The sequence below is a fragment of the Lonchura striata genome, chromosome 7 (genome assembly GCF_046129695.1).
Source record: "Lonchura striata isolate bLonStr1 chromosome 7, bLonStr1.mat, whole genome shotgun sequence".
Taxonomy (NCBI): domain Eukaryota; kingdom Metazoa; phylum Chordata; class Aves; order Passeriformes; family Estrildidae; genus Lonchura; species Lonchura striata.
Genome location: NC_134609.1, coordinates 1364790 through 1377635, shown reverse-complemented (window position 1 = coordinate 1377635; position 12846 = coordinate 1364790). Strand labels below are relative to the sequence as shown.

The 12846-nt window shown below is 52.3% G+C and overlaps 1 long non-coding RNA gene across 1 annotated transcript; it reads right to left on the bottom strand.

Annotated features, from left to right (window-relative positions):
- Positions 1-1353: 1353 nt before the first annotated feature.
- Positions 1354-7055, bottom strand: LOC144246594 (uncharacterized). The gene is made up of 2 exons (XR_013340248.1): positions 6641-7055; positions 1354-3197 (listed from the first exon to the last, which is right to left on the bottom strand). It is a non-coding gene; the product is annotated as an uncharacterized LOC144246594 (long non-coding RNA).
- Positions 7056-12846: the final 5791 nt, after the last annotated feature.

The window sequence follows — 12846 nt, the reverse complement described above, 5'->3', positions numbered from 1 at the left end:
CGTAGCTAATGCTGTGCTGGCACCGAGTCGCCTCATTGCGATTTAAACTCTCTTGAAAGACGCTGAAATTACAAACTGGACTACAACATGCGCGCGGGGAGCTTCGTGTCCCTAAGGAAATGCTTTAGGGTTGTGCAGCTTCTGAACTGCAGCAATAATCCCCACTCCCACAGAAACCTGCTGGGCCGTGGTTCTAGGGCAAGGGTGCCAGAAATGTGGCACCTTCAGTGTCACCCTAACAGGGATTTCCCTGGGAGCTCTCAGGCTCGGGAGGAAATGGTGTTCCTGCCCCTCTGGGAAAGCAGGGAGCGGGATCGGTGCTGCAGCTGTGTCTTTTTCCCGCTCTCCGCAGCTGTTCCAAGGATGCCCTGGAGTGCTCTGGCTCACGGCAGGATAATCGATCTGTGTGCCTGGGTGCGCAGCTGGGTCAGTCACTGGGCTCCCGTGGAACCCCTGAGGTTGGAAAAGCCCTTCGTGCTGCTGAAATGGCCCCAGGACAAACCTTCCCAAGCTGGAAGCAAAGCCAGGGGCAGGGAGGGAAATCCAAGAGGGTGGTGGGAAGGGCTTTCTCCCAGCTCTGGACGCCCTCAAGGCAGGGGTGATTTCTAAGTGTTGTTAAATGCTGCAGCAGCTCTGTCCCTACGTGAGAGCTGCCTCAGCTTGGGCGAGCGTGAGGATGTCCAGCTCTTCCTCAGGGCTTGGAGCACGGCAGGGTGCAGAGCTCAGGTTAAATCTTGTTTAAACACTTTTAATATCAAAATGTATTAAAACAGAGACCGAGGAAATAACACACGGAAGTCTGTTGCAAGCATAGGTACCAGCTGCCTTTATTAAAGATCCACGTTGACGGATGTTTTGTCAGACCACTCTGAGGCCAGAATGTGTCCAAAAAGCTTCACTAACCCCTTGTTCTTCTGCTGGTAGGGCAGCGTCTGACCCCAGGTCTCGGGGGCTGCGTGGAGAGTCCTCCCTGGAGCAGGTTCACCCCGTGAGGATGAGCCACAGAGGTTCAGTTCTTGGAGCAGGTGAGGATCTCTTTTACTTAGTAATTGCTTTTGCTGGTTTTAATGTCACAGCTCCGGTGTTCCTTCAGGCATTGTGCCCTGCAACAGCACTCGCAGCTCCTGTGCTGGGCAGGGAGCAGTTCTGCTGTGGGAAATGGACTTGCAGAAAATTGTCAGAGTTTGACAGGAGGTTTACATAGTATGTATCTGAATGGAAAATTTGAGATAAGAAAAGCTGACTTAGAAATGCCATGGAATAGGACATTGAGAGAGATAAATCTTCCTCGCACAACGCACCAGTTTATCAGATTATGCCCTTTTCTGACCCAGAAATAAGGCAACTGAGAAGTGTTTTTAAAAACTTTTATTTCATTTTCAGTCTCACGTGAAGGGTGAGACAATACAGATGTTATAATTCATGCCACCGCAATCAGAAGCCAACTATTTCCTAATTACAATACATTATAAGCGTTTCTTGGCCTATTAGCTTTTGCTACACTATGCCTTAAAACCAATCATCTGAAATTACCCCTCATGAATCTTATTAGAATGCATCTTTCATAGTTCTATTTCTCTAAAGTATCTAGTCTTATTTACAAACTCATCCTTTAAAACTTGTTTCCAGTTCCATTTCTCTCTCAACAGGGACGTGCAGTGAAGGACGGTGCAGCAGGGAAGGGGAGTCTTTACAAACTCTATCAGTATTTCTCCCAAAATTGGGAGAAATGGGGTGGAGCAGAGATGGGGGTGGTTTGGTTTTGTCTGGGCCGGTTATTCCTTGCGCAACGTTTTAAATCTGTTGTAGGATTTACTCTCCAGTATCTTTCTAACAAAAGCTGACAGAAATTTAGGTCCAGGGTTAGAAGTTGGGTCCATTCACTGCAAAACCTTGCCCAGGCTGGAGGACCGGGGTGATGGCCGCTCTCAGCAAAGGTTACCTATGAATACCGTGTCAGATTTCCCTCGGTGCTGGGCAGGACAGGTGAGGGCTTGGATCAGGAATTCTGCAAACAAGGCCTGTGTGATGTTGGTTTCTTGTGTTTTTCAGGGCGCCAGGGCTGGCACAAGGACTCGTGCAGGTGCCGCTCTGGCACGGGAGCCGTTGCCCTGTGGAGCCATTTTAAAGGTGTGATTATGGAACATTTTGGAGGCCGTTTCTGGAATTCCATTTGTAGCTGGATCTCGCTCCGAGTGCAGCGGTCCAGACTTGTGCTCACCTTGGTACAGCCTGGGGCTGGAGCAGTTTTCCAGGGAAGTGGAGATGGCTGAGGACCGGCGCTCTGGGAAGCAGGGACCCGCTGGGATTTGCATTTGCAAAGCTGACGTAAAGTTTGTAAAAGCGGCCCGAAATTCTAATTCCTGCGGTTTCTGGGGAGGAGGTGCAGGTCACCCCGAGAGCGAGATCAGAACTCGTTTGTGGCGAGGAGTCTGAGGTCTGTAGGTGCCACACCTGGCAGGAGCTGTGTGCTCAAGGCAGTCCCAGCCCCGGAGGGAGGCTGACGGGCTCTGCTCACGGCTGTCCCCAGCTGTCCCCAGCCCGCTGCTCAGCCCTGGAGCTGCTCTGGATCCGGGCTGTCCGTGCTGGAGCGCCCTGCTCCCCGCAGGGCCCTGCCCTAACCCACGCAGAGAGAGCCCTGCCGGCCAGAGTTTCCTTTTTTCCTTTGCGATCGCTGCGCGCTCAGCAGGGAAGGGCCGGGGCTGCTCTTGGGCCGGGGGCACTCGGGGCTCAGGCAAACCCAGCCCCGGCGCGTGGGGGTTCACAGAGCGAGCAGCTGCCGGGGCTCAGGAGCGCTCACGGCTCTTTGTTCCGAGGCAGCCGGAATTTCTGACCCCGGCCTTTATTTGGCTTTTCCAGCCCAGCGCCTTCGCTCGGCTCCGCTGCACCGAGGGGACTTTTGCTCAGCGCCTCCTGTCAGAAGGTGCAAACTCTCCGTTCAGCCCACACAGCCCCAGCCCTGCCCTGCCAGCCCTTCCCCATCGTGCCCACGCGGTTTCTCTCTCGCTCAGCCGGGGCAGGCTCTCACTGACAGCCACAGAAACAGAAGGGATTGTCTTTTATTTCATTCTTTTCCTGCTTAATGCCCGCGTCTTGTACTTGCACATCAATCCCAGCTTCTCCCGAGGCTGCAGATCAAATCTTTCAGTGTCCGTGGGAGTTTCTGGTTTTCCCGTTCCCACGTCTCCCCTCTCCCTCTGTATTTAAAAAAAATAAAATTAATAATGGATTTTGTTAAGCATTTGTTGCATATATTAACATAAAGAAGGTGTTATCGTTATTATTATTATTATTATAATAATATAATTTAAATGTATAATTTTGTTATAAGATTTTAAAATTATGGTGTTAAATTTTATTTATTGTTATATTAGTTATTCTTATTTTTGATATTTCTTAAAGTTGTACACTTTTATAAGTAGATTTTATGTGATTAGATACATTTATAAATTTTATTAAATTTTTATATTTATGTTTGTGTGTTAATAAAAGAAAATTTATTGTTGGTTTTTTGTAAAACTGCGTATTTAATATTTTTATATTTGTTAGAAAGGTATTTAGTGTAAGAGATGTAGAATTAGATCGTTTATTTAGATATTTCAATTGATTTAATTATTTTAGTGTTCTTGAAGTAATAGGTGGTATAAAATGTGATCCTACCATTTTTAAGTTTCAAGGCTTAAAATTACTTTTATATTTTGATTACTATTGATGGATAAATGACTTTTTTGTTTTAAATTGGTAACTATTTTTCTATTAAGAGCTAATAATGTAAGGGCTTTTTAATTATATGGATTACTTGTAATGTTTTTTATTGGTATATTAAGTAAGTAGGTAAAGAATGGATTTTTTTGAGAAGCGCTAGATAAATACAAAGTATTTAAACTTGAAACTTTAGTTAAAGTTACTTAAATGTTTGTTTTAGGTTGGTTAATTGGTAAAGTGATATAATTAAAAGTAAATAAAGTAAATAGAGTAGAAGTATAATATTTGATAGAATTTTATACTTTGTAAGTTATTAAATAAGATGTTTATAATATTGATTTTTATATTTATAAAGAAACCTAAAGTTTCTATATTTTGGTGGGTGCAGTACAAGACGTCAGGTGTAGTGTATCTTTGTATTTACATTGGTGTTTTATTTGTGGAGTGGCGAGTGTGTTTTTTGTGTGATCTGGTTTTATGTTCCTTATTGAAATTGACTTGGGTTTTTGTACTTGTTGAGATATAAGTAAACTTTATGTTTTGACATGAGAAATAAGTATTGTTAAGTTTTGTTTTATAAAATTGTATAGAGACTGGCAAGATAATGGTATAGGTTGTTATAATTTTTCAGTTATAAGCATGAAGAAATATAAGAATAAAATAATGTACGTAGTAAAGAAGAAATTGACAATAATTAGGAATTACTTAGATAACATCTATAATTAGTAACATAGGTGAAATTATATCATTACTAAGTATTAAAAGATGGTACGTTATTTTAGAGTTTTTAACAGTTGATAAATGTTAAATTAGTAGCAAGTTAAATAATTATGTGTGGATAATGATTTTTTAAGTTTAAAATAAAAATAAGTTTATTTGTTATACCAATAAAGTTAAATTGTTAAGTTAAAATTATTTGAATTTTATTTTTGACGTAGAAAATATTTAGGTTTCTTGTTAATTATTTTATTTAGGTAGAGTTAGGGTTAGGTTCTAGTTTAAATTTTAATTGGTGAATGTTACTTAATGTATTTTTATATAATGTTTCTAAAAATAGTAGTTAAGAGTAAAAATGTTAGGATTAAAGATGAATTACATTATTTAATAATTGGATTTTTTAGAAGTGTTTTTAGAATAGATTTGAGTATAGTAAACTTTTTTTTAAAGATTTGAAAGTGGTTATGGACAGGATTGTGAGTTTGGATTTGGATATTGAGAGTGTGAAGGTGGAGAAAATGTATGAGAGAGCGATTACTTAGTGTGAAACTTAGAAATAGAAATTCATGTTGTAGTCGGGTTTTATATTAAAGTGATTTTGTAATAATAACTGAGGAAAGTGATAAGATTAACAGTTTGGAGGAGGTTTTTAATGAAATATATTTTTTTTTAGTCTTGAAAAATATTTAAAACTGTGAGATAACATTAGGTTAAATTATAGAGTTAGTGTAGAGATTAGTTAGAGGGTTAACTTGTTTTAAGAGCTGTATAAGTAGAGAATAAAAAAGTAGGAATTAGAAATTTTATGTGTTTTTTAGATCATTATATAAAGAGATAATAAAGTATATGAAAGTTGGTTGTAAATATTATAATAATATTTAATAAATATTGCTTATTATAAAAATTATTATATAATTAGTATATTAGTAGTAAGTGTTTGAAGAAGTTAGGATAACTTTAAAAATATATATTAAGGAAATAGAGTAAAATTCTTAAATAGCATGATATGAATAGTAATTGCTATTTTTTGGTGTTACTTATAAAAGATAAAAAGAGTAGAGATTGTAATGAAGAACAGAATTTTTGATGAAATTGATGACATAATACACTATATTTTTTTAACTTCTGAATAGGTGTTTGTTAGTGTTTTCTTTTAGTTGTTGTAATTTGAGTAGTTTCATTTTTTTTTAAATAAAATTAACCATATACTGTATAGTTTAGAGAAGTGATTTTTAATAAAATTTAGGGTAAGTTATATTACATAACATTTAAATTTAGACTGAATGAATTTTGATAGTAAGGAATAATAAACTTAATTTTAATAGATAAAAAGAAACTTAATGTATTTATTTAAATGCATTGACATTTAAGTTTGTTTGATTTTATTAACACTTAACATATTGAATGTTATTATTTATAAGTATTGAAGGTTTTTTAAGTCTTTTGGTTTTGGAGAAATTTTAGCTTGTTGAGTTGAGATTATTACTTATATCTTTACAGAGTGGTTTTATTTATTGGGAGATATGTTTCTTAGTCATAGATTTTTATTTATGTTACATTTCAAATGGTACTAATTTGTGTAGTGGGTTTTGTTAAATGTAGGATATCGATTGGATTGTTTTATATTTTTTGTGGGCTTGGACAAATGGTTTTTGTTTTTTAAGAGTTTTTGATTTAGAATTTGAAGAGTATTTGGCATTTGGAAGAAATAAAATCGGGGGTTTTTTGGATACAGTCGAGCTGTATTTTTAATGTTAGCAAGGACTAGTTTTGGTATGTTATTTTGATTTTTTTGTTTGCTTACGGGGAGGGTCTCCTGTTAGATGTGGAAGCCTGAGACTGGCACAAGGAATTTTTGTCTAATGCTTGATGAGTCTGTTTTATGGGGAGGAGGTGTTATTTTAAGTTTTATAAAATACACTGAGAATTAGTTAAAATCATGGAAGAAACATTATGGTAATTAAAGGGCACTACGTTTAAAGAGCTATAAATCTTTTTAAATAGCTGCTTGATGTAAGGCGAGCTTAATCTCCCTTTTCTGCCCCAGAAAGCATCGGGCACGTCCGCATCAATGGCACCACCTCTGCCCACTGCTCCTGCTCCACCCGACCAAAAGCAAGAGCAAAAGTTGGTCGGGCTTTAAGAACTTGCAATAACTTTGAAGCAAAAGAAATCACGTTTGTCTCCCGCGCTTTTTCCTTTCGGGTGCCGCACTCACCTCTGCGGACACGCGCCGAGCTCTCGCTGCAGGAACCCGTCAGGCCTCGGTGGCTGTGAGTTCACGCTCCTCTCCCCGGGGAATTGAAAGAATTGCTGAGGAATCGCAGAAATGTTTTCTGGAGCCTTTCCCCTTCGGTGCCCCTGTGCTGTGTGGGACGAGGGCAGAGGAGCCTCGGGCTGGAAAGGGGCAGGAGAAAGGCAAAGGGACCCGCCGGTGTCCCCAGGGCACCGTGGGGAACACAACGGACACCGCGCGGGCACGGGGAGGTGAGGAGTGACAGTCTGGGCCAAAATCCCAGCTCACCCCAGGGAAATAAGTGAGGGACATTTTGGAGGGGAAAGCTGAGGTCACGAGTTCACCCAGCCCGGCCACGTTGTGTTTGCGCAAAGCGGCACCAGAGGTGAAGGTCAATCCTGAGCCAACCCTGCTCAACCTCTAAGTCTCAGAATAAATTCTACAAGCTGTCCACTGAGGGACTAAAAATACACAAAAGAGAACCAAGAGCAATCCAAGAGCAAACCAGAAGGTTCCTGGCAATCCCGTTGCAGTGATGTCACAGCCTTTTTGACAGAGCTGTAAGATTTTTATTTCAATGCTGCGTTTCTCTGCTGGGATCATTCACTCCGTGGGCTGTGGGGATTTTTTGGGTTTGAACTCCCTCACGGTGGCCCTGACACTGCTCAGGAGCTGGAGGAAGAGCAGAGCCAGCGCTCCTGGCAGGGGCAGGGAGTTTTCCCCCACAGCAGATCCAGCAGCTGCCCTCCACCCCGGCCAGGAGGGATCTGCTTTGGCTCCTGGCTGCTCCAGGTGACATTCCAACAGCCTCATCTCCCATCCAGCCCGGCCAGGAGGGATCTGCTTTGGCTCCTGGCTGCTCCAATGACATTCCAGCAGCCTCATCTCCCATCCAGCCCGGCCAGGAGGGATCTGCTTTGGCTCCTGGCTGCTCCAGGTGACATTCCAGCAGCCTCATCTCCCATCCAGCCCGGCCAGGAGGGATTTGCTTTGGCTCCTGGCTGCTCCAGGTGACATTCCAACAGCCTCATCTCCCATCCAGCCCGGCCAGGAGGGATCTGCTTTGGCTCCTGGCTGCTCCAGGTGACATTCCAGCAGCCTCATCTCCCATCCAGCCCGGCCAGGAGGGATCTGCTTTGGCTCCTGGCTGCTCCAGGTGACATTCCAGCAGCCTCATCTCCCATCCAGCCCGGCCAGGAGGGATTTGCTTTGGCTCCTGGCTGCTCCAATGACATTCCAGCAGCCTCATCTCCCATCCAGCCCGGCCAGGAGGGATCTGCTTTGGCTCCTGCAGGGACAGAACATGTTCAGCTGCTCCAGGTGACATTCCAGCAGCCTCATCTCCCATCCCTGCTCCTGCCCCTCCTGCTCTCAGCTCCCTCCCCACCCGGAGCTCAGGCTCCAGTTGATGTTTTAAAGCACGACAAGGCGGTGGCTGGATGCGCTCCCAGCCTGTGCTGAGGCAGAACATCTCTCCTGCAGAAGCTCAGCTCCTTTCAGAGCCTCGGCATGTCCTTTTTCCTCAGGAAAGGGATGCACATCCCTGCCTGCAGCACACCTCCAGTGGGACCCACCTGTGAGAGTTTTCCATCCCTTCTGCACCTCCAGCTGGCTCCCTGGAAATCTCCGAACATCATCGCACTCAAACCTCTGATTTCAAGGCATCTCCGAGGCTCTTGCTTGGCATTTAGTACCCGTGAAGGAAGATTGCCTTGGCTGAAATGCTGCTGGTGAATGATGGCCTCAGGCTGGAAAAGAGGGAGGAGATTTGGGGTGGCTGGAACATACCTGGCAGCTGTGTGGGAGCTCGGGGAGGTCGGCAACAGGGATTGCTGTCAGAGCCCCTCTGCAAACGGCCCGTACCTCCATTCCCAGGTAATGCCAGCCGTTCCCTGGGGTCCCTGTGGGCTGTCGCTGTCGTCTGTCCGGGCTGAAGCATCCCTGCGTGCCTGTGGGGAGCAGCCCCTGGCCGAGGAGCCGCGGGCAGCCCTTCAGCCGTGTCCGTGCCAGCGCTGTCCCGTGCGCCGGTGCCCGTGCCGGGACGTGCGTTCGGCACGCTGCGAGCCACGGGCAGGGCACGGCAGCTCCCGCCCTGCAGAGCCAAGGACAGGAGGTGCTCTCTGCCCTTCGGGGGCTCCGGCGCCTCCAGCCCCGCACCGGGCACAGCCGGAGCGGGAGCAGCGGCCCCGGCGGAGCGGCCGCTCCCGGCCGCGGCGCCGCAGCCCCGCTCGTCCGGCGGGGCTCCCCCGGGGATGCGGACACGGGTCGGGGGAGGCGGGCGCTGCTGCTCGCAGGGGAGCGCGGTGGCCACGGGGCTACCGGGGCGGGGGGGCTCGGCATCCCGCGGGGGCTGCGGGGCGGCTCCGTGTCCGCCCGCGGGGCCGGAGGCGGCGCTGCGGGAGCGGCGGTGCCGATGGGGTCCCGGCCCCGACGCAGCCCCGGCTCCCCGCGGCCACAGCGAGAACGGGACCCGAGCCCAGGCGGGACCCGAGCCCCGGGCCGGCCGCAGCTGGAGCGGCGGCGCCCGTCCCGGAGCGGCTCCTCCCGGCCGCGGCGCTGTCGGTCCGGATCCCAGCCCCGATCCCGCCTTGATCCGCCGGCCCCGGCACCCCCTCCCTGCCCGCCGAGGAAGGAGCGGCTCTGCCCGGCTCCCCCAGCAGACACCGGCGGGCCCAGGACCCAAATCCCGATCCCGATCTCAGCTGAGCGCCTCGGACGCCGCGCAGGCCGGGAGCTGCCCCGATCCGATCCCCGCACGGAGCTCCGAGCGCCGGTCCCGCCGCAGTCCGCCCGAGCATCCACACAGAACACGGGGCGGGCGCGGAGCCGCCGCCATTTACGGGCGGGGGGCGGGGCCGGGGGCGGGGCCAGCACAGGTGCGCGCACAGGTGCGCGGGGCCCCAGCGCGCCTGCGCGGGGCGGGGCCGCGGCTATTTAAACCGCGGGGCGAGCGCGGCGGAGCCATTTGGTGCTGGGCGCTCGGAGCGGGAGGTTGCGACCGGTCGGGCTCTATATCTCTGTTTCTTTTGCTTTTCTTGCGCGTTTCTTTTCTTTTGTATTTCTTTTTCTCTATACCTCTCCTATCTGCCCTCCTTTCCTCCCCTCCCCCACCCCCTACACCCTCCCCCCCCCCAAACCCCCCCCCCTCCCTCTCCCCCCTAGCCCTCCCCTCCCTCCCTCCCGGGCGGGCCCCCCTACACCCCTTTTCTTGTCCTCCCTCTCTATTCCGCTACTCACCCCTACACTACCCTGTCCCTCCATCCTGTCCCTGTTCCTTCCCTCCCCAGCCGGGCTCCCCGTCCCCCCTCCCCCTGCTCCCCCCCACGCTCTCCCGGTTCCTCCTGCCGCCTTTCCGTGATACTTTTCCCCCTCCACACATTCCGCCTCCTTCCCCAAAGCTGCCTTCAATCTTTCTTTTCCTTCACCCGGCCCTCCCCACCTGCCCTGCACACCCCGACCTCTCCCCACCGGCCCCCTGTCGTCGTCCCCTTCCCCTCGACTGCCGCTCTGCTCCCCTGTTCTCGTTCCCCGTTCCCCTTTTCCCTCTTTCCTCGCAGCCGCGGGGCTCGGGGCGCCGCAGAATAAAGCGCCCAGAGGGCCGGAGCCGGCGCCCCCAGCCCTCGCTGGGGTCCCCACACGGGGCCGGAGCCGCTCTGCGGGTCCCCCCATTGCAGTCTAATACCACGGCCCGACACTGCCGGGGTGCGGCTTTCCCGACATCACACTGGGGGTCGGGCTGGGGGTCGGGAGGGGGTCCTGGGGGGAGGAGGTGGGGGGTTACGAAGGGCCCCTCCGGAGGAGGGGGTCCCGGGGGGGGGGGGGGGCCAGGTGGGCCCCCTCCGGAGGAGGGGGTCCGGGGAGGGGGGCGGGGTGGAGGGGGGCCTTCCCCCCTCCAGCCCCGACCCTCTCCGGGACCCCCTTCTCCGGACCGGGACCCGGGGGGAGAGTGGGGGGTGGGGGGGGGGGGTGAGGGGTGGGGGTGGGGGGGGGTGGGTGGGGGGGGTGGGGTGGGGTGGGGTGGGGGGGCTGGCGGGGGGGCCGGTCGTGTGTTTTTTTTATTTCTGTTCACGGCGCAGAGTGACGCGACCCCCTCTGCTCCCCCACCCCCCCCCCCACCCACCCCCCACCCACCCCCCCCCCACCCCCCCTCCCACCCCCACCCCCCACCACCCCCACCCACCCCCCCTCCCACCCCACCCACCCCCCCCCCCCCACCCACCCACCCATTCCCACCCCCCTCCCACCCCGCCCCCCCCCCCCCCCCCGGACCCCTCCTCCGGAGGGGCCCACCCTGGCCCCCCCCCCCCCGGGACCCCCTCCTCCGGAGGGGGCCCTTCCTACCTCCCCACCCTCCTCCCCCCAGGACCCCCTCCCGACCCCCAGCCCGACCCCCAGTGTGATGTCGGGAAAGCCGCACCCCGGCAGGTCGGGCCGTGTATTAGACTGCAATGGGGGGACCCGCAGAGCGGCTCCGGCCCCGTGTGGGGACCCCAGCGAGGGCGGGGGCGCCGGCTCCGGCCCTCTGGGCTTTATTCTGCGGCGCCCCGAGCCCCGCGGCTGCGAGGAAAGAAGGAAAAGGGGAACGGGGAACGAGAACAGGGAGCAGAGCGGGGCATGCGGAAGTGGGGAGGGAGGTCGGGCTGCGGAGGAAAGCGGGCGGGGAAGGAAAGGCCGGCAGGGAAAGAGGACGGGACAGAGGAGGAAGAGAGAGGGAATGGAACGGAGCAGCGGGGCAGGGGACAGGTGAGGGACGAGTGGGGGGGTCCGTTTGGGGGAGGAGGAGAGTGGGTTTAGGGGAGAAAAACAGAAAATGAGAGAGAGGAAGGAAGGGTAGATGGTGGGACGGGAGGGAGGCCGAAATGGGGCGAGAAGGAAAAGGAGGAAGACAAAGAAGGGGAATAGGAGCAGAAGGAAGGAAGAGTAGAAGGGGGCACAAACGGGGAGCGAAAGCAGTCGGCTTTGGGGAGAGGGAAACGGGAAAAGGCAGGAAAGAAGGGCAATGGGGAGGAAGGAAGGAAGAGTAAAGGGGGGGAAGGAGAGAAGGGCGAAGCTGCGGAGCCCGCACAGAACCCACCACCCGCACTGCGCTCCGAGTGAGCAAATGGCGGCTGCAGCGATTCCCGGCACTTAAATAACCTCGGCCCCACCCCACGCAGGTGCCCCGCGGTCCCGCGCACCTGAGCCAGCGCCGGCCCCGCCCCTGAGGCTCCGGCCCGGCCCCGCCCCTGAGGCTCCGGCCGCCCGGGATGGAGGCGGGGCCATCGCTCCCGGCCCGCCGGATGGGCCCGGGGCTGCCGCTTCGGCTCCCGGCGGTGCCGCCTCTGCCCCGGCGGGCGGGCTCGGGGTCTCTCTCGGGCCGGAGCACCGGGGCGGCGCCGGGGCCGAGCCGGCGGCGGCGGCGATTTCCCGGGGCTGACCGAGACCGGCCGGGGCGCGGGGACCCCCGTGCCGCCCCAGCACCCCCAAACCCGCCGCTCCCCGCCGTGCCAGGGAATTTTCTTTTTCCCGGTGCAGGCCGAGACATTTCTGTGAGAAAACTCAAAAGTCAGGGGTACGTGTCTGAGGGGAGAGAAGAGATTCTGGTATAAATCCAAAACGCGTTGTGAAAAGCAACATGGAACAGCTCATTTGCTCTCCCAGCCGGTTTCTGTGTGACCGTCTGTGATTCCAGCTGCTCCGCTGGCACTGGCAGCCTGCGGGGCTCGAAGGACTTGCCAGGTGCCCAGCACGACAGAAAAGAACGGGAGAACTCCCGGCTCTGGCAGCGGAGCCTCTCGGCAGTGCCAGCATCTCTGCATGGAAGCGCGGGGCTCCAGCGCAGCCCCTCTGCAGCGTTCCTCTGCAGCTGGCACTGCCCAGCGCCCTGACCAGGGTTTGGGGTCCCTGGCACAGCCCCCGGCGCAGCCCCCTGGCTTCTTCCAGTTCCCTTCAGCCAGGATGATTTTCTCGGGGTGAGCACTGCCCAGGGGATCTCTCCTCTCCTTCCTCACCAATCTCAGCACTTCGTGGATCTCTCCTCTTCCTTCCTCAACAAATTCCACTGTCAAAACCCAGCTTGAGGCACAGATCCCCATCCCCTCAATCTCTCCAAGGAATTGGGCTCGGATTTCCCAATCCAGCAGGGCAGAAATGCTCTTGTCCTTACCGTGCATCCTAATTGCAGTAATGGCTTAAGAAATAATTGAAAG